Below are 21382 nucleotides of genomic sequence, written 5' to 3' on the forward strand. Positions count from 1 at the left end.
GACTTAATTGGAGGTAATGAAAAACATAGAAAAATGCATGTATGAATTAAGTGAAACAAGAAAAGAATAATTTATTCCTATTTATGACTCACATAAAAATGTTTCAATCAAAAATGTATAAAGAGAAAATATTTACCCACACTGAATATTGTAAAAGTGCGCAAGCAAATCTATTTCCTAAATGTGATGTCAAGCCAATAAAATTCCACAAGTACAATACGAATAGTAATAAAATGGGCAATTAGAAAGTGAAAAACAGTTCTTGTACACTTAAATTAAAATTGAAACGATCAGTCATTGTAAAGAAGTTAATGAGGATTTAGTCGGCAGATTAAATGAACGGAAAAAAGGTGCACGCTGAAATTCCAACTTGTGTCGGTGCTTTAGCCGTTTTATAGCGCACCTGTTTGTTTATTGCTCTTTTCGCAAAGGTACTACTTAAGTCGAATCAATTAGTTTAGTCGCATACTGAATGGTATGCACCTAAAAAATTTGGGACTTCTAGCGGCGTTTTATCGTACTTCTGATTCAATTTATAACATGTACCTAGGTATACGAAAGCAAACTGTGCCAGGGGAACAAACTCACGGGAGATTTATTCTTAGACGCGAAATATATGTCAATTTCAAATAAAACGGAAGTTTACATAAACTGGAAAAATAAATCCTTCTCACCTAGATAGCGCGGAAGCTCACTTTTTTCATCGCTCATTTTAATGCATTAAAATTTTCAAACAAAATCAACCCAAAAAGGTGAAACACTTTCCATTTCTTTGACAAAGCAAATAATATTTTAATTTTTCACCAAAATTAAGTGTTTGTTGCTAAATTGTAATAAAAATAATAAATGACTTTTGTTATGATACAATAAACTGACAGTTGATATGAATATGATAACATTGATTAATTTGGACGATGACGTAAATAATAATAATAATAATTGATAAGAGGTAAACCCCTAAAAGATTACTCATGACTGTGTAACGGTAGATCTAAATTTTGATTTATTTTTTCGAATTATATAGACAGGTGAATTTTTTGGAATTTTTTTAAAGGTTCACATATTACATATCATAGAAGGTCTACATGGTGTCACAATCAGAGGGTTGAATTTTTCAATAAATTGTAGGATTAGTAGAATTGTAAAAGTCCGGTGGAATTAATGATCGTTTTGTCTGCGTCATTTGAGTTCGATAGACCCATCAATGAAAGAAGACATAACCCAATATTTCCGCCAATAAACATAATAGAAAAATTATTTGCTCGTTTAAGGATACAGTACTGGCTACTTCAATATCTGCTGATATGACTGACTTAGTAAGTTCCCACGAGGAGGCCGATACTAAAATAATATTGCATTCGATAGATGCATCTAAAAGGGATGCAAAAATAGTAAGAATATTTTCACCCGACACGGATGTTTTAGTGCTTGCGTTGAGAAGGACATCTTTATTGCCTTAATGAATAATGATAGTGTACCTACGTATGACGAATCGATTATTATATAAGAAACCAGTTCAAATAGATTTCTGACAAATTGTACGAAACGGTTTTGTAATATGTTCAGTTTCATACGACTCACACTTCGATTTTGAAATGGGATGCCCCAGTTTTATCCATTGTTTTCAATATTCACTAAATTGCGGACTACACCTAAATTCTTTACAAGATTTTGTGTTCCAGATTCCTTTGTTGATCATTATTTTTCATTTTTTTTAAAACGAGACGCTTCATTATGTGAAGTACAGTAGTCGTTTAGCAGAATTATATAGAAACGGTCGTATTTTTGAAGAAACAATCACCAAACGCTATAGTCCTACCCCTACGGTAATCATAATGTTAATAACTTGTCGTGGAGATTTTAGTTTCTATCTTTGACAGTACGTAATATTCTCTAATCATTTTATTTATCTCGGTGCAATGTCTAGTGTACATATCAGTTTAAAAGCATACTAGCAATTTACGTGCTATACAGACGTCCACTTAACACTCATTAGTACCGTGTAGTAGAATTGTAACGCTTTTAATATGTTTCCATAATGCATTGTAAGTTCTAAAAGTAAATATATTGTATACTGCAACTCATTTAAATGGGGAACGCCTTTTAATTCAAAAAAGAATTGCGACCCCTTGCGAAAAGTGATCTAGGTACAAAATATTAAACTTAATAAATATACCATGCACTTTTGGGAATGACTTCATGAATCCAAAAATATGTCATGGTCAGCTATAGAGGCGTTTTCACTTTATACAAACTGTAGTGGTTTCTGAAAAGTTGTGTAGGCTTTCTGCTTTTTTATAATTCTTAATAACAATTGGTGTTAAAAGGGTTTAGTTTGTAAACGAACTATTAATTGACGAAATTAATACTGATGGAATAAATTCAATCACAGCCTTGCTTCTAACCCAGAAGCTTTACGTGTACCTACAGCGAATCGAAATCAATTTAACAATGACATGCTATAAAAGAAAATTTGGTAGCGAAGGTAATGAATAATTGATGCATCTCTATAAAGGTGGTATAAGGTATCTCCCGGAGGAGGAAGCTTCGATGATATGTGGATTGGTCGCCTTTACTTTATGAGAGGAATTAATCCTAGCTATTATGTGGTAAATAAACAGATATATGCAGTAATGTGTTATATTAAAGTTTTTAGAATAACGCATGCAGAATCCGAAAAGTGAATAAAAAAAAGTGTCAACTTCTGGTCTAAACGGAAGGGCCGTGATTTTGAAAATATTTTCGTTCGATCGGAAAATTAGTCTTACTTTTATATGTAAAGTTTAATAGTTATCTTTAGCTGTTTTTGAAAAACGTCTAACTACGCCCGACGTGAAGGGTCGTCTCAAATCCACGAACCGATTACTGGAAAGGGGCGCAAAGTTTATTTTTGTTTATTAAATTGTAAGAAATCAGTAACTCTTAAAGATTCGGTAATTTACTTCAATCCTCCTGAAAATAAACAAAATAAGTTGTATGAAATTTTATATGTGAACCTGTCTAGAGGAATTTAATTTTTCAACAAGTTTATTACTAGATCAAAAGAATCCTCTACCTTGGTACATTTTATTGTTAAGATTGTAAATAGTTAGTAGAGGGAATAACAACCCTTTTTTTGTCAAAGTTTATCTGGAAAAATGGGCACTTCAACTTAATTCGAACAGCTCCCTGAATTTGATTTAAAACTTCTGCTGATGGATTCCTTGATATGGATTTAGAACTCTCTTGAGAAGATTGAGTAAACGTTTATTTGAGATATGGAACTTCTCATATCGAACAATCATGAATAGGATGCTGAAGAAGTCGCAAAAAATGGCGTTTTGTTTTAGAATTCGCTAATGGAGCTGGCGTACTTATTTTTTCGTTCTGAATTTAATTATTACCTATTCATTATTATTCTAATATTTATTATGGTATGTTTTATTGTTTATTGTATGGAGCCATCAGAGAATTTTTTAAATAGTTGCAAATGCTATTCACAACCCAATAAGAGAACAGATGAGAGAATGACAACCAACACGTACCAACATTCTTTCTTAGACAACTAAAGAAAGAGATTTTTCGCAGTGTACTTGGCAAATGGCATAGGAATTATAAATACGTTTGTAAATTATTATTATGCTTATGCTGGTCCTGTAATTAGAAACTTCGCGGGGCCATTTGGTTTATAAATTGGACACACTGGTGCAGTCTTCCATACAGCAGGGTGCGTAATGTATTCCTATATGGCAGCAGAATAGGTAAATGTATTATATTAGGAAAAAAATCAGTCAACTAAGTCGTTGGTTGTTTCTGACCATATGACTTTGTCAACTACGAAAGCGTAGAGAGGCTCACAAACAACATTTTTGTAATTGTCAGTTTTTTTCGCAATTATATACAATATACATAGTTTTTTGTAATAAAATTAAGTGACAATAGGTGCTAGAAAAAGTGGCAATTATGTTTAATTATCAGAAACCAGTCACAAATATCTATAATGAGCAGAAAAAGTGAAAATTATACAAATTTTGTTTAGTGGCCTTTACACGCCTTTCTCCAAGGTGAATTATGAAGATCTTATTTTTGAAGATTCAATTATTTCACACATTGCGTTTTATAATGGTTTTTGAATCATTTATTACAACTAACATGCCGAATTAGTACTTTCCTTTTAAGTATTGCCCATTATCAACTTCCTTAGTTTGTGGTGATCGAAATGGTACGAACATGACAACTAACCTCAGAAAATCGTAACGAGTACACTTACATGAAATTTGTTGGACAATATTGCCACTCAAGTATACGTTTGGAATCAATACTGTAGAATTATAATTATAAATTAAATACGGCGCAATATTGTGTAAAATTATAGAGCGTGCAGTATGAGGGAATGCAATACCGGGATTGCGGGATCCCGCAGCATTTTTGCGAGATTAATCCCGCACATAAATGGAGCGGGATCCCGCGGGATTTGCGGGACTAAGGAATTTGTCGACCAAGGGGACGACTCTGTTTACTTAACGGCGAATTATTTTTTAAATAATTGTTAAACTTTTTTCGTTAAAAATGTACTATGATTTTTGAGGCACTTTAGAAGACTTTTTGTGCTTTACAGGTAAGGTTTTTTTGAGCGATTTATTTTAATACAGAAGTTAACTGCACAGAATTGCTTATTTGCCAATTTATTTAAAGTTTTGCGAGATCCCGCAAATACCGGGATCCCGCGGGATCAACATCTAACAATCCCGCAAATACCGGGATTGAGATTTTGCTGCGGGATTACATTCCCTACTAGAAACCAATTTCGAAAGAAAATTCAAAGGGCTGTAACTTTTGAACTAGTGGCCCAATCTAGGAACCGTTTGAAATTATGGATTCTACAGGCCACATTCTATAAGAAAAATTTTTTTCCGGGTCGATCTGAGACAATTTTTTTTGAGGGCCTCAAAAAAAGGCAGTGTATAACCTTCCTTTTTTTTACCAAACATCGACTGCACCAAAATTTCTCGGGAAAACACTTTTTCTTATTAATTTTGGTGCGTAGAATCCAAAACAATTCGTACTTTTTCGATCAGACTTCTCAATCAAAAGTTATAGACTAGAAACCAATTTCGAAATAAAATTCAAAGGGCTGTAACTTTTGAACTAGTAGCCCAATCTTGGAACTGTTTGAAATTATGGATTCTACAGGCCACATTCTATAAGAAAAATTTTTTTCCGGGTCGATCTGAGACAATTTTTTTTGAGGGCCTCAAAAAAAGGCAGGTATAACCTTCCTTTTTTTACCAAAAATCGACTGCACCAAAATTTCTCGGGAAAACACTTTTTCTTATTAATTTTGGTGCGTAGAATCCAAAACAATTCGTACTTTTTCGATCAGACTTCTCAATAAAAAGTTATAGACTAGAAACTAGGGAATGCAATACCGGGATTGCGGGATCCCGAAATACCGGGATCCCGCAGCATTTTTGCGAGATTAATGCCGCACATAAATGGAGCGGATCCCGCGGGATTTGCGGGACTGAGGAATTTGTCGACCAAGGGGACGACTCTGTTTACTTTGTTAATGAAACTGATAACGGCGAATTATTTTTTAAATAATTGTTAAACTTTTTTCGTTAAAAATGATTTTTGAGGCACTTTAGAAGACTTTTGTGCCTTACAGGTAAGGTTTTTTTGAGTTCTAAGTTAGGCCGAAGGTAGTTTTTTGTTAAATATTGTGATAATTAGCGATTTATTTTAATACAGAAGTTAACCGCACAGAATTGCTTATTTGCCAATTTATTTAAAGTTTTGCGATATCCCGCAAACACCGGGATCCCGCAGGATTAACATCTAACAATCCCGCAAATACCGGGATTGAGATTTTGCTGCGGGATTGCATTCCCTAAGTGTGATCTTTCATTATTTTATTCAGGTGGAACGATCGAAGGAATGATCTTTACAGATTAAAATGTGCAACAACTAGAATTCTTTTTTATGAGTTGCACCGTCGAAATCTAAATGAATATTATCAATACCAAGACCTCAAAGACGAACTGATTCGAGATCGCATAGTGGTGGGCATCCTAGATGTAAAGACACAAGCGAAAAATGTTCTTTCAGCTTGTTTATTATAATAATTTCCGTCATTTGTTTTAGTTCAAAAATCTCGAAATAACGGGAAAAATAGTCCACTAGATTTGGAAGACAAGTCCTATTTATGGAAAATCTCCTTTTTATTTACACAATTTTCTATACACCGCTAGCAGTTGCGTACCAAGTTTTCTAATTGAGATGCTGATAACCCCATCCACCGCACACACAGCTTTTTGCCTTTTCTTTACATTTAGTGATTCCTAAGTGGCCAGTGTGTATAAATTACACTGTAATGGTAGGGTTTTTGGATTAACAATTCTGGAGCGGGATTTGAATTTTCAGCTTTAAGAATTAGTTTTAAAAACTCGTCCTTGACAGGAATTCCGTATCACTGAATGTACAAAGGTGGTGGTATCTAATTTAGAAAATATTTTGGATCATTTTAAATGGTCTAGCGTATGCTCTATTTTCGGCAATGAAAAATGGGCGCGTAATACTTTTTTGTTAAGTTTTGTGTAATCGCAACACAATCCAGTTAGTACCGGCCACTATTATAGTGCTATACAATCGGGATTGATTAAGGTTAATTACTGATTAAAAATATTAGAATGAGTAACATATGAGCTTATAATCAAAGGTGGCTAACATTCTAATATTTTTAATCATTGATTAACCTTAATCATTGTTTGTGAAACCGGGCATTAATGTGTAGGAAGTTAAGAACACTTCTACCCCAATTACATTACCGAATAATCGAGACAAAGTAGTAGACTTTTCTGGCCATTTTTACAAAGAAAATAAAATAAAAACTGTGTAGGAACAAAATTATAACACCAGGCACAGAGCAATGGATTTGGCAGGTTTAAAGACTGGTAACAATATCCACACAAGGGATATTGTTAGTAATCCAAGTGAGCATGACAAACAGACAAAAAGGAAAATAACGATGATTTAGTACATCATTGTACATCTGAACCAACACATGAACTATTACTATAACTATAACCATAATATCAAGTTAAGATAAAATACTCCCAATCCCTAACGAAAAGCTTATTTTCTATATCCTGGTCTCGGTAGCCGTTGCAATAAAATTCACGCCAGTTAATTCGTAAATTAAAATAGAAAATTTCTGTTCCTGCCATTGTCAGTAATTGCTTTCTTTACCAAGTTTTCATTCGGCCCATTAGACAGCATAAGTGTTTTTTACTGCAACCGTCCTAAATTGTAATATTCTGACTATTAGCGTATAGCCACATGACCACATCAAACTTGCCTACATTTTCTTTTTTAAAAACTGCCCTAAATGGTAACCCAACATTTTTACTTGAAATGTCACGGCAGTGGTGGTTAAATTGATCAATTTAATACCGACTTAAGTAATTAAGTCTGCTAACAAAGCGAAGGTTGCACTTTTACCTACGTATACAACTTGCTCTATAATACCAGCACTACAAAGATCTAGCTGGAAGGTGTACGGAATTTCTAATGGACTCGCACTTGCGTAATAATGTAATAAACTACGCAATTTATTCTTATACTAAGCGACAAGTTACGGTACACACACGCAACGTTGAATTTGTTTTTACAGTTATCGAACTTCACTACCATGACTATTTGCTTTCTAGATTAATGCTAGAATAATAATTTCAACAAGGGAAATAGTTGGAATTGTATTGAATTGTGTGCCTAAAATAACCAACATACATACATACCAACCCCACTTGCTCTAAATTACTTGCCCGAATTAGATAATTGTTTTTTACGATAAGTATCGAACTAATTTACGTAGAACCAATTTGGCACGTTATTCCAGTAGGAAAAAAAACAAAAATTTGCCCAACTCAATGATTAAACCAGTTTTCGTATTACCTTGCTCACGTTCTGTAATTGTCTCATTTAAAATGGGCAGACCACATTGAAAGTGTTACCTACTAAAATTCTTCTTTTTGCTGCTACTCTGACAGGAAACATTGGCTTGCGTAAAGGAAAAAATTGCCATGCATTCCACACAGCTTCGCAATAAACACAAGACGTAACGAAGCTTTTGATCACCTATTCTTTGATTACATTACTATTCAAGTATTCAGTACATATCGCTCCGAAAATGTATATATATCAAGCCACCCGAAATCTAAATTTGAAACTGAAAGTCTCGATGAAATCGCTTCTATTTATAAACAGCATTAATCTTCTGCTGAAAGATTCACAAAAAAGTTTCTTCCTGTCGGCGAGGCTTAATAGCGATTTAGCTACTTCTGAAGCCATTGTAACAAAGACAATTCTCAGTAATGTTGGGGTTGTGTTGATACACCGATGCTTCTTCTCTTCTATAGGGAGGCAAATATATCGAAATCGAACTAATCGAGAGGTACGGAAAGGTTTATTGTGTCCAAGAAATGTCAAGGGGTAGGTGAAGCCATCAGGTATATCCGGGGCTCAACAAATCCACATGTGATAAGCCTTTTGTTGTTATTTTTTGTTTTGCAGTGATATCACTGATATCTAGTAATAGGAGAATGTACATTAATGTAGGCTCTTGATGATCTAATGGGAAATTATTTTTCAAAGACATTCCACCCCAAATGGTACATAAATAACGATTTTAACAACAGCACTTGGTTAAAATTCACCGATTCCCATTTAACACCTTACAAATTTTTCAATTCAAAAAATTGACATCCCTTATATAACCATAATAAACTATAGTTATGTAATTTAAGTCAGGATTTAAAAAATTTCACGAATCACGAGTCCACTTAAAATGACAGACAAAAAACACTTTTGATCACATTTACGACCACCTTCTGTACAGCAAAAATTACAACCCCCGCAATTGAGTGTTTCTGTGTAGGTAAAAGCGAATTCTCTTTAAAATTAAAACAGATTGGGATTTTAGATTTAGGTGTAAATTGTAGGGATGTTCTACACATAGAATCTATTTGAGGAACAACAATTTTTTTATGCACAACAAAAATTGCAACTCCCGCAATTGAGTATTATGCTATTCAGGTAAGACCAAATCCTCTTTAAAGTTACGAAATCTTAAAAAAGAAGGAGATTTTATACTTAGGGTTGTTTGTAAATCCTGCATACATAATCTATCAAAGAAACAAACATTTTTTATATGTACAACAAAAATGACAATCCCCGAAATTGAATATTGCTACGCAGGATAGAGCGAATTCTCTCTGTAGGTACATTTATGGAATTCTAAAAAGGAAAGTGATTTTTTATTTAGGTGTCAATTGTAAGGTTGCTTGTAAGTCCTGCACACATAATTTAAACATACACTTTTATGTAGATCTAAAATTACAACCCCCTCAATGTAGTGTTGATATGCAAGTAAGCGCGAATTCTCTTTAAAGTGACGAAATTTTACAAAGGATGGCGGTTTTGGACTTATGTACGTGTTCATTTCAGGATTGTTTGTACGTTCTGCACACATAATCTATCAAAGAAACAACAATTTTTGATGTACCTACAACAAAATTACAACCCTCGCAATTGACTATATTGTTATGTAGGAGCGAATATTATTGGAAACTGCAAAAGTTTAAAACGGAGAGGAATTTTATCTTTTGCTGGCATTTGTAGGTACTTTACACATAATCTTCAAAAGAAACAAAAATTTTTTATGTACATAATAAATTACACCCCCTCCAATTGAGTAATGCTATGTACATGTACATAAAGGCGAATTCTCTTTAAGGTGACGAAATTTTAAAAAGGACGGGGATTTTTATATTCAGGAATCAACTGTACGGTTGTTTGTAAGTCCTGCACACAAAAGCAAACATTTATGATGTAGGTACAACAAAAATGGCAACTCCCGCAACTGTATATTGCTTTGCAAGTATAAGAATGAACCCTCTTCAAAAGTACGAAATTTTAAAAAGGAAGGAGATTTATACTTTGGTGTCAACTACAGTCCTGAACACATAATCGATAAAGGAAACAGAAATTCTTGATGTACAACAAAAATGGCAACTCCCGCAATTGAACAATGCTATGCAGGTAAGAGCGAACCCTCTTTAAAGTTACCAAAGTTTAAAAACGGGAAACAAAAATTGTTGATGTACCTACAACAAAAAGTACAACTTCCGCAGTATTACTATGTAGGTAAAAGCGAATTCTCCTTAAAGTTAAAGGAATTGGATTTTATATTTAGGTGTCAATTGTAGCGTTGTTTGCAGGTCCTGCGCACGTGATCTATCTAAAAAATGTTGATGTATAGATAGAATTTCAACCCCAGGAATTGAATATCACTATGTAAGCTATAAGAGCGAAATGTCAAATTTTAAACCCGAATAGATCTCTGTAATGTGACGAAATTTTAAAAAGGCAGGGAATTTTATACTTAGGTATTAATTGTACGGTTGTTTGTAAGTACTGCACACAATCCATCAAAGAATCAAAAATTGTTTATGTACAACAAAAAATACAGCCCCGGCAATTGAGTATTGGTATGTAGGTAAAAGCGAATTCTCTTTAAAATTACGCAATTTGAAAACGGAATTGGATGTTATACTGAGGTGCCAATTGTAGCGTTGTTTGCAGGCACATAATCTATTTAAAAAACGAACATTTTTGATGAAATTTCAACCCCAGAAAATGAGTTGATACTCATAGCACAGTGATCTATGCAGCTACGAGCGAATTTTATTGGAAATTGTGAAAGTTTCAACCCGAATGGGATTATTTATTTAGGTGTCAACTGTAGGATAGTTAGTAAATCCTGCACACACAACCTATCAATGACACAAAGGTATTTGATCTACAACAAAAATTACAACCCCCGCAATTGAATAATATGCTATGTAGATAAGGACAAATCCAATTTAACGTAACGATATTTTAATTTAATTTTCTATTTAAGTGTCAATTTCGGGGTTGATTGTAAGTTCTGCACACATAATCTATCTAAGAAATACACACTTTTATGTATATCTAAAATTACAACCCCCGCAATGAAGTGATGATATGCAGGTAAGAGCGAATCCTCTTTAAAATTACGAACATGTTCCTGCAAGAACCCGGACCGGACCGAAAAAAACATTGAAAACCGGTATTTTTTTCAGGACCGAAAACCGAACCGAAACCATTATTCAGACAGAGAACCGGAACCCTTATTATGTTTTTCGGTTTTTTACGGTTCTTAACAAGTTATTGGAAGTTGCAGGATGCGCCAGCAAAACGTACCTACTGATTCCTGAAAATTGATGAAATTGAAGGTAGTACGGGTGGTGGTGGCGGTAATTTAGCCACTACTGTAAATGTAAATAATAAAAGCAGGGGAGAGGTTTTAGAAAATAAAAATAAAAAACAATATTCCATACATAATTTTTTACATAAGTTTTTGTGTATTTTTTCTGTTTTTCATTAATAAATTAAGTTTGAATACATATTTCCCTCTTCCTTCTTTATTCCCCATGTTGTAAATTAGCTACACTTGACGATACGTCACGTTATTGGTATTCATACTTTTTTCTTCTTTTTTACCTTGTTATATGTCATACTTTCTAAAAGACTAGAAGCGAAAAGAACCGTTATGGACTGACAAACATGCGCAGAACCGAACCGTTATTTTTTTAGTACCGAAATACAATCGGAACCGTTATAAATATTTTCGCTTAAATATAAACAGAACCGAAACCGCCATTTCATTTGGGTCCGGGTCCCTGATTACGAAACCTTAAAACAGAAAGGGAATTTATCTATAGGTGGAAATTTTAGTGTTGTTTTAAAGTCCTTTAAACATAATTTATCAAAGAAACAAACATGTTTCACATACACCATTAATTACAACACCCTCCATTGAGTAATGCTATATGTAGATAAAGGCGAATTCCTTTTAATGTGATGAAAGGGGTTGTATATTTAGGTGTCAATTACATGACACAATATGCTTGTAAGTCTTGCACACATAATCTATCAAGGAAACAAAAAATTTTTATGTACAAGAAAAAGTACAACCCCCGCAGTGAAGTGTAAATATGCAGAAGCGAATTCTATTTAAAATTAAGAAATTTAAAACGGAATGGGATTTAGGTGTCAATCATAGGGTTGTTTGCAAATCCTGCGCACGTAATCTACCTGAGAAACAATAATTTTGTTATGGACAACAAAAATGGCAACTCCCGCAATTGCATAGATATTGTTATTCAGGTAAGAGCGAATCTTCTTTAAAGTTACGAAATTTTAAAAAGGAAGGGGATTTGATACTTGGGTATCAATTGCAGGGTTGTTTGTAAACCCTACACATATACGAGCCAATTTTATTAGAAATTGCAAAATTTTAAAACGGATTTTATGTTTAGGTGGCATTTGTAGGGTTGTTGGTAGGTACTTTACGCATAAGCTACCAAAAGAAACAAACTTTTTTTGATGTACACCATAAATTACCACTCTCTCAATTGAGTTATGTAGATAAAGGCGAATTCCCTTTAATGTGACGATTTAAAAAGCCAGGGGATTTTATAGTTAAGTGTCAATTTAATAGTTGCTTCTAAGTCCTGCATACATAATCTATCTGAGAAATACAAACTTTTGATGAATATTAAGATTACAACCCCCGCAGTCTATGCAGGTAAAAGCGAATTCCTTTTCAAGTTACGAAATTTTAAAAATGAAATTTTTACTTAACGGCCAATTGTAGGGTTATTTATAAGACCTGCACACATAATCTATCGAAGAATCAAAAATTTTTCATGTACAACAAAAATGGAAACCCAGCAACTTAATATTGCTATGCAGGTAAAAGCGAATCCCCTTAAACGTTAACAAAATGTTAAAAAAGAAGAGGATGTTATACTTAGGTGTCAATTGCAGAGTTGTTTGTAAGTTCTGCCAATATAATCTATCAAAGAAACATGGCAGCTCCTGCAATTGAGTAATGGTCTGCGGGTAAGAGCGAAGGTTACTCAATTTTAGAAAAAAGGGAATTTTATATTTCGGAGTCAATTGTAGGGTTGTTTGTAAGTGCTGCATACATAATCTATCAAAGAAACAAAAATTGTCTATGTATTGCAGAAATGGCAACCCCCGCAATTGAATAATGCTATGCAGATAATAGTGAATTTTATTTAACGTTATGAAATTTTAAAAAGCAAAGGGATTTTATGTTTAGGTGTCAGTTTCAGGGTTCGTTGCAAGTCTTGTACACATAATCTATCAAGGAAAGAAAAATTTTTTATGTACAATAAAAATTACAACCTCCCCAATTGAGTATTTCTATGTAAAGTTAGGCGAATTCTCTTAAAAATTACGAAATTTAAAACGGAAACGGATATTATATTTAGCTCTCAATTGTAGCGTTGTTGCGCACATAATCATCTAAAAACTAGAATTTTTTGATGTCTAGCCAAAATTTCAACCCCAGAAATTGAGTATCACTATGAAGCCACGAGCGATTTTTATGGGAAACTGTGAAATTTTAAACCGGAATAAGATTATATAGTGAGCTGTATATTGTAGGGTGGTTTGTAGTTCCTGTATACATAACCTATCAACGAAACAAAAGTATTTGATGTACAACAAAAACTACAACCCCCGCAATTGGGTATTATTATGTAGGTACGAGTGAATTCTCTTTAAAATTGCGAAATTTTAAAACAGAAAAGGTTTTTATCTATTTATCATTGGTAGGGTTGTATGTAGGTATTTTACGCATATTCTACCAAAGAAACAAAAACATTGATGTACACCATAAATTACAACCCCCTCAATTGAGCAATGCTATGTAGCTTATATATAGGCGAATTCTCTTTAATGTGACGAAATATTAAAAAGACCGAGGGTTTTGAGTGTTTTATATTTAGATGTCAATTACATGATTTCTTATAATAGTGGGAGCGGCTCGTGATAAATATTGGTGTTATTCGGCATTTCGTATTAAAATTGTGCCCCTTGGAACACATGTTCCCTATACACCTATTGGAGTGATTTGAGTCGCAGAGCCGGAAGTCTCGTCCCTTAGGATTGAAAATCGCGCAAATTTTTAAAATTTCAGGAAATATATGTTTTTAGAGCGATTTTTACGTTTGGGGTGACGTTTATGAGGTTTCCGACGGTGAATATGACCAAAATAATATCCAAAGCTAATTTCTGTGTGGGAAGCATGTTTCATTTATCATGTATACGCCAATTGTATGATATCTTTAACGTTCGACAAGATTCAAAGGTTTTGACCGATTTTCGTAGTTGAGGTGGTGTTTCTGAGATTCTTTTGGGTGAAGATTACCAAAAAAGACCCATTAAAGACCTTTTTTATGAAAATTTTTGTATTTTGAATAAACAGATCGAGGTTAACTAAGTGCAAAACTGAAACTTATTCATTGAATCCTGTTTTTAATTAAAAATTGTTGATTATTGAAACGTATTTACAAGTAAAAAGTCATCAATCATCAAAGGGAAATGCCTCATCATCGCTCAGATCTCCTGTTGCAGTCGAGCTATAAAAAATATTTAGTTAAAATCATTAAAAATAAAACGCTGACAGTCATGTTTATAATAAGCATGTACATATACTCGGCTGCGATTTTTGCAGTTAGAACTCTGTAGGGTGCAGGGAAGGTTGTTTCATAAGCATGAGCACCTCATGGTCTCACAAGTTGACTTGCAGCCGCAATTTCCTACGATTGAGAACGCTTTCCCTTTTGATGTGATACAAGTTACGCAAGAAGAGACGGACGGGCGAATCATCCTTCATGCGAAAGATATGATGGAGCATGGAACCCAGAACATCCTCGTCCAGTCTTGAGATACTGACGTCCTAATGGTCATATATATTTTGTTTTTTTTTTCTGAAGGAACTCGGACTGAAAGAAGGATATCTGTCAGGTCAAGGTGTTGGGGCCAAGCGTCGATATCAGTGCATGTGTTGTGGGGGCACTGCTTCTATCCTACTGAATGCCCTCAACATCCGTCAACTTGGGGGATGGACACGAAGCAAAGTGGACTGGCAACCAAACTGGACCAAATAGGTGTAAATATGAAAGAAGCTCACAATCCTAGGGAAATGCGGCTGCAAGTGAACTTGTGAGACCATAAGGTGTCCATGCTTGCGAAACAGCCTTCCCTGCACCCTACAGTGTTCTAACTGTCAAGTACACTGCAAAAAATCGGAGCCGAGTATATATCTACATGCTTATTAAGGATCCTCAGATCCTTTATAGTTTTGTATTGTCGTCCGTCCGTCCGTCCGTCCGTGTGCGCTCTAACTCTTTTTAAAAGTGGCCGACTGTGTTGAAATTTGGTGTATGGGTACTTTGGATTTTAAGGACGGACGCTATTGATTTTCAGTACGCTGGTTCAACAGGAACAAAAGTTATAGGGCTTCCAGTGAATCGGGAACAGGAAAAACTGCGAGCTCAATATAATAGAAATTAACATATTTCATTCCCTAGGTCATGTATCGAGTTCGGACTTTCGCTAGATTATTCCCTATGGCTTTTAGATGTGTAATAATTCAATATAACTCATCTCTGTGGTACAGGTCGAAAGTCTTAGGGCAAAATGTACCCAAAATTATTTTTTACACATGAATTGGGAATTTTAAAAGCTTTCTAACGCATTATCTTGATGCTGAAAGAGTGCATCATGTCGTGCACATTTGATAACCGCATATGTGAGATTCAAAGATGTTAAATGATCTTTCGGAGTCCACATGGATTTTGATCAAAATACGTCAAAATCGTTATTTATGCACCAAGATCGTTGGGAAAAAGACCAAGAGCATTATCTCATTGACCAAAACATGAATTTTGATCTATTTTTGGCAACCACATGGATTTTGATCAAAACATGTCAAAATAGTTTTTCTTGCACTGATATCGTTGGGAACAAGATTAAAAGCATTATCTCAATGACCAAGACATGAATTTGATGCAATTTTGTTAACTATAAAACGTATTTTGTAAGATTAAAATAAATTGTCGTTAAAAGTGATTGTAATACTGAGGATCCTTCGATATTTCGTTGTATCGGTTTATTTTATAAACATGACTGTCAGAGTTTTATTTTTAATCATCTTAACTAAATATTTTTTTATATCTCGACTGCAACAGGAGATCTGAGCGATGATGAGGCATTCTCCTTTGATGACATGACTTTTTACTTGTAAATATGTTTCAATAATCAACAATTTTTAGTTAAAAACCGAATTCAATGAATAAGTTTCATTTGCACTTAGTTTACCTCGACCTGTTTATTCAAAATACTTAAAAATTCATAAAAAATATCTATTTGTGTATTAAGAGCGCAAAATGATATCTTGTCGATTGAAAGAGACATTTGCCGCGCTAATCTCTTGAAATCAACAATCAATTTGCGCTCGAATTACACACAAGTTTTTTTCTACAATCGAGCAGTTCACATATTTGCAAAAATTTAAATTTCTCACTCAAATATAGATTATTATTTTTATCTTATGCCCAAATGATTTACTCGTTGTCATTGGATACTCTGAGCAATGCATATTTGATTTATAGTTTATAATTTGGAGAGCGAGCGTTTTTTTATTTTGTCGCTTATAAGCGACAAATTGACATTACTCGAAAATTATGACGTTTGCGTTGTCAAATAGGAGCGCAAATGCCTGCTTTGGATATCGATTGTAGAAAAAGGCCTATAATGGGTCTTTTTTGGTCATCTTGACCCAAAAGAATCTCAAAAACGCCACCTCAACCACGAAAATCGGTCAAACTTTCCAAGAAACTTTCGAATCCTGTCGAACGTTAAAGATATCATACAATCATGCTTCCCACACAGAAATTAGCTTCGGATATTGTTTTTGTCGTTTTCACCCTCGGAAACCTCGTAAACGTCACCCTAAACGTAAAAATCGCTCTAAAAATAGATATTTCCTGAAATTCGCCTCAATTTTGAAAATTGGCGCCATTTTCAATCCTAAGGGACGGAACTTCCGGCTCTGCGACTCAAATCACTCCAATAGGTCTAGGGAACATGTGTTCCAAGTGGCACAATTTTAATGCGCAATGCCGTTTGTTTTCACGGGCCGCTCCCACTATAAGTCCTGCACACATAATCTATCTAAGAAACACAAACTTTTGATGTATATCTAAAATTACAACCCCGGCAGTGAGGTAAATGCAGGTAAATACGAATTCATTATAACGTCACATTTTAAAAAGGAAGGATTTTATACTTATATGTCAATTGTAGGGCTATTTGTAAATCCTGCACACATAATCTATCGAAACCTCTTTAAAGCCACGAAATTGTAAAAAGGAAGGGGATTTTATAGTTAGGTATCAACTGTAGGGTTGTTTGTAAGTCCTGTACACATAACCTATCAATGAACCAAAAGTATTTGATGTATAACAATAATTACAACTCCCGCAATTAAGTATTATTATGTAGGCTACGAGCGAATTTGATTTTTTTTTTAATTTTAAAATTAAAGTGTCATTTATAATGTGATTATAATACAAAGTGGTGAAAAATTATTACATTATTTAGAGGAATTTGATTGAAATCGCAAAATTTTAAAACGGAAGGGAATTTTATCTTTAGGTAGCATTTGTAGGGTGGTTTGTAGGCACTTTACACATAATCTACAAAAGAAACAAAAATTGTTGATGTACACAATAAATTACAACCCCCGCAATTGAGTAATGGTGTGTAGGTAAAAGCGAATTCCCTAATTTTAATTTTTATTTAGTTGTTAATTGTAGGGTTGTTTGCAGGACCTGCGCACATAATCTATAGCTAAAGTTTCAACCCCAGAAATTGAGTATCACTATATGTAGCTATAACGAACGATTTTTATATGAAATTGTCAAATTTTATACCCGAATGGGATTATATATTTAGGTATCTGCTATAGGGTTGCTTGTAAGTCCAGCACACATAATCTATCTAAAAAACATAAACTGTTTAAAATTACAACCCCCAGAATGGAGTGATTGATATTCAGGTAAGAGCGAATTCTCTTTAAAATCACGAAATGTTAAAACGGAAATGGATTTTATGTTTAGGTGTTCATTGTAGCGTTGTTGGCAGGTCATGCGCACGTAATCTATTTAAAAAATAAAAAATTTTTTATGTATAGCTAAAGTTTCCACCCCAGAAGTTGAGTATCATGTAGCTACGAGTGATTTTTATTGAGAATTGTCAAATTTTATACCCGAATGGAATTTTATGTTTGGATATCAACTGTAGGGTTGTTTGTGAGTCCCGCACACGTAATCAATGAAACAAAAGTATTTGATCTACAACAAAAATTACAACCCCCACAATTGATTATTATTATGGAGGTGCGAGCGAATTTGATTAGAAATTGCAAAATTTTAAAACGAAAAGAGATTTTATCTTTCAATGGGATTTATAGCGTTGTTTGCAGATACACATAATCTACCAAAGAAACAAAAATTTTTGAATTACACCATAAATTACAACCCCCACAATTGAGTATTGCTATCTAGATATAGCCCAATTCTCTTTAATGTTACGCACCGAATTTACTACAAGTATGTAGAAGGTAATTTTCTATGGTGTATCAAATATATATTGGTATTTCTTTTAACAAAAATGTAGGAGATCAAGTAAAAAGGAAGGGTTATCGAGTGGGTACCTAGACTGATAGGTACGAGAACAACCACTGCCGTAATGATTGTATTACGACATGTGCATTTACAGATTATTAGTCACGATCTTGAACTGACTCATCTTCAGAAAGATTTTTTGTCCTAAAACACAGATATCTTGCCTGCACACATCGTAGCGTTATTCCTAAATATACTGCAATTCTTTTTAGGGCTTTTGAGACCAACGTATATTGCGCAATTCAAAATGGTTCTTGTACTTGAAATTTGTAGAAAATTATACATTCTAATAAAAATCATGCATCTCAGAATAAGTATATAGGTACGTACCTAGCAAAAATACTATGACACACTGAAATTCCAGCTACTGTCCCCAAAAAGTTAATCCAATAGATTTGGGATACTACGAAAAAAGGACCAGAAATTAGAAATGCATCATTCATATTGGATTTTACTTTGACAAATATTGGTATATATTTAACCTTAATAATAATTTCACTTACTCTGGTAATTTGAATAAGGGCTCTTCTCGCAAAGTTGCGAAAACGCTCAGAAAAATCCACGCACTGCACAACGTTTGCCAATAAATATACGACTAATATACTAAAAGATAACAAACAAGCAAATTTTCTTACCTGAACTGTTTATCGCATTCTGATTGGTCATATATTCCAGTTGAATAGAGAAACGTTATCGAAATTGAAAGTACCAGGTGTCCGTTGGATATATTGTTATCTTGTTAATTAAAAACAGGTGTCACGCTTTGTTGCGGCAATTTTATTAAATAACATAGGAACGGCCTGTTTCCTATTGACAAATGTCAGATACTTATGGTTATAATATTTTTCAGTTACCTTAATTTGTTAAATGAGCCTTTGATCTCATGCTGCTGTCGAATTACGCCCGAGGAATAAACTTAAAATGATTTTCTTCAAATTGGTGCCAATTGCTTTAAAAAAATCACTCGCTTTCAGCTGGTAAAGCAAAAAGTTTCATGCCAATCGAGAATTTTACCATTTTGTGATATGACTGCTGGCTTAATACGGTTAAAAGAAAAATAAGCACCCACTCCTATGTCTAATCCGCTGTGGAGTTGTTCGTTTCATGTAGGGTTCACCAGGGTGCGAATTTTAATGTTACAATATAACTGGCATTCTAAATTTTGAATCGGTCGTTTCAATAAAAACTCATTTTGATTTGCTAATTGTACACTGGTTAAATCTCAATATACGTAACTGTTATTGCATAAATAATAAATTTTGACTTTGAAATTTTGAAATGAATTATAAAGTGCTGTAATGAGAATAGTACCCTTAAATTTACGCATACACTATATTTTACGGAATGTAGGCACCAACGAATTTGGACCTTTTACAGTATTTCGAAATAAGTTACGTGTAAATTATAAAGTGATCGTCGCTATAGGAAGAGCACTAACAAACCTCTGCGTCCCCTTATTGTGTTTTCGCCCTTTACCAAAAGAGAAACTGAGTGTACAACGCTTTATTTTCATGCCATTTTAAACGAATATTCTAATAATGTACCTAATTTTTTGTTCTGAAATTGTCTTGTGAGCCCACTACGTATCTTTCACCCCTTAGCTGAACTAAGAGACCGCCGGACTTGCAGGTTCGAGCTTTCGTTTACTCATGGACCCGTTTGCCTCGCATGCAGTATTTACCCCATTGGTGCATATGCTCAGAAAAAGTCTGACAATTAGAAAGAAACAGTGTTAATTATACGTATTTGCGCTAAATAATGGTACTTCTTTTCGTATCTTTCTTTATAGTTAATTCGGTACTCACTACTCATACGCTAACCGAAAAAATGCGTGATTTAGATACATAAAATGGGTTAGAGTGAACACACAGACAATCATTACAACAAAAATGGTAATCCCGGCAACTGAATATTGCTTTGCAAGTAAGACCGAATCCCCTTCAATGTACGAAATTTTCACAAGAAACGGAATTTATACTTAGGTGCCAATTGCAGGGTTCCTTGTAAGTTCCGCTCCCGCACACATAATCTTTCTAAGAACCACAAACTTTTTATGTATATCGTAAATTACAACCCTCGCAAGAAGTATTGTATGCAGGTAGAGGCGAAATCTAATTATAAGGTTACGAAATTTTAAAAGGCAAGGCGATTTTATATTTAATGTCAATTTCATGGTTGCTTCGAAGTCCTGCACACATAAACTTTTGATGAGTATTTAATATTAAAACCCCCGCAGTGAGGTATTTTTTTAAAATTAAAATTAAACAGGAACAATCAAGTATATTAGCCATAGATTTTTGAACTTATACTAAGAGCTAAAAGCTAAATTTTGTCGTACTGTCGTACATATTGACACTTTGCAGAAACTTGGTCACATGGTGGAGTTGGTCGGTAGAGTTTAGAGTTTCATGTAAGCTGTTCTTCAGTGTGTGGTGCAGGTAAAAGAGAATTTAAGAAATTTTAGAAAGGAAAGGAATGTTTACTTAGGGGCCAATTATAGGGTTATTTATTAATTAAGACTTGCACAAAAATGGCAATTGAGTATTACTATGCAGGTAAGTGCGAAATCACTTTAAGGTTACGAAATTGTATAAAGGAATGGGATTTTATAATAAGGAGACTATTGTAGGGTTGTTCGTAAGTCCCGTACACATAATCTATCAAAGAAACAACAATTTTTCATGTACACCATAAATTACAACACCCACAATTGATTAACGCTATGTAGAGAAAGACTAATTCTCTTGAATGTGACG

General features: G+C 34.0%; 1 protein-coding gene across 9 annotated transcripts in view; it reads right to left on the reverse strand.

Moving 5' to 3' along the window:
• LOC116165630 (histone acetyltransferase type B catalytic subunit-like) overlaps window positions 1-19602 on the reverse strand; it is a 61588-nt gene extending 41986 nt beyond the window's left edge. For 7 of the 9 annotated variants that reach the window (XM_031480232.1, XM_031480234.1, XM_031480231.1 and 4 more), the window contains exons 1-2: window positions 19130-19216; window positions 18957-19029 (exon numbers count right to left, since the gene is read on the reverse strand). The gene's annotated coding sequence lies outside the window, so the exon portion shown is untranslated. Of the gene's footprint in view, window positions 1-18956; window positions 19030-19129; window positions 19217-19261; window positions 19434-19480 lie in introns of those variants that run through there. The other 2 variants (XM_031480230.1, XM_031480227.1) reach the window with 2 other exon arrangements.
• Between the last annotated feature and the right edge of the window lie 1780 nt (window positions 19603-21382).

The sequence above is a fragment of the Photinus pyralis genome, unplaced genomic scaffold, assembly GCF_008802855.1.
Source record: "Photinus pyralis isolate 1611_PpyrPB1 unplaced genomic scaffold, Ppyr1.3 Ppyr1.4_LG3a, whole genome shotgun sequence".
In the NCBI taxonomy this organism is placed as follows: domain Eukaryota; kingdom Metazoa; phylum Arthropoda; class Insecta; order Coleoptera; family Lampyridae; genus Photinus; species Photinus pyralis.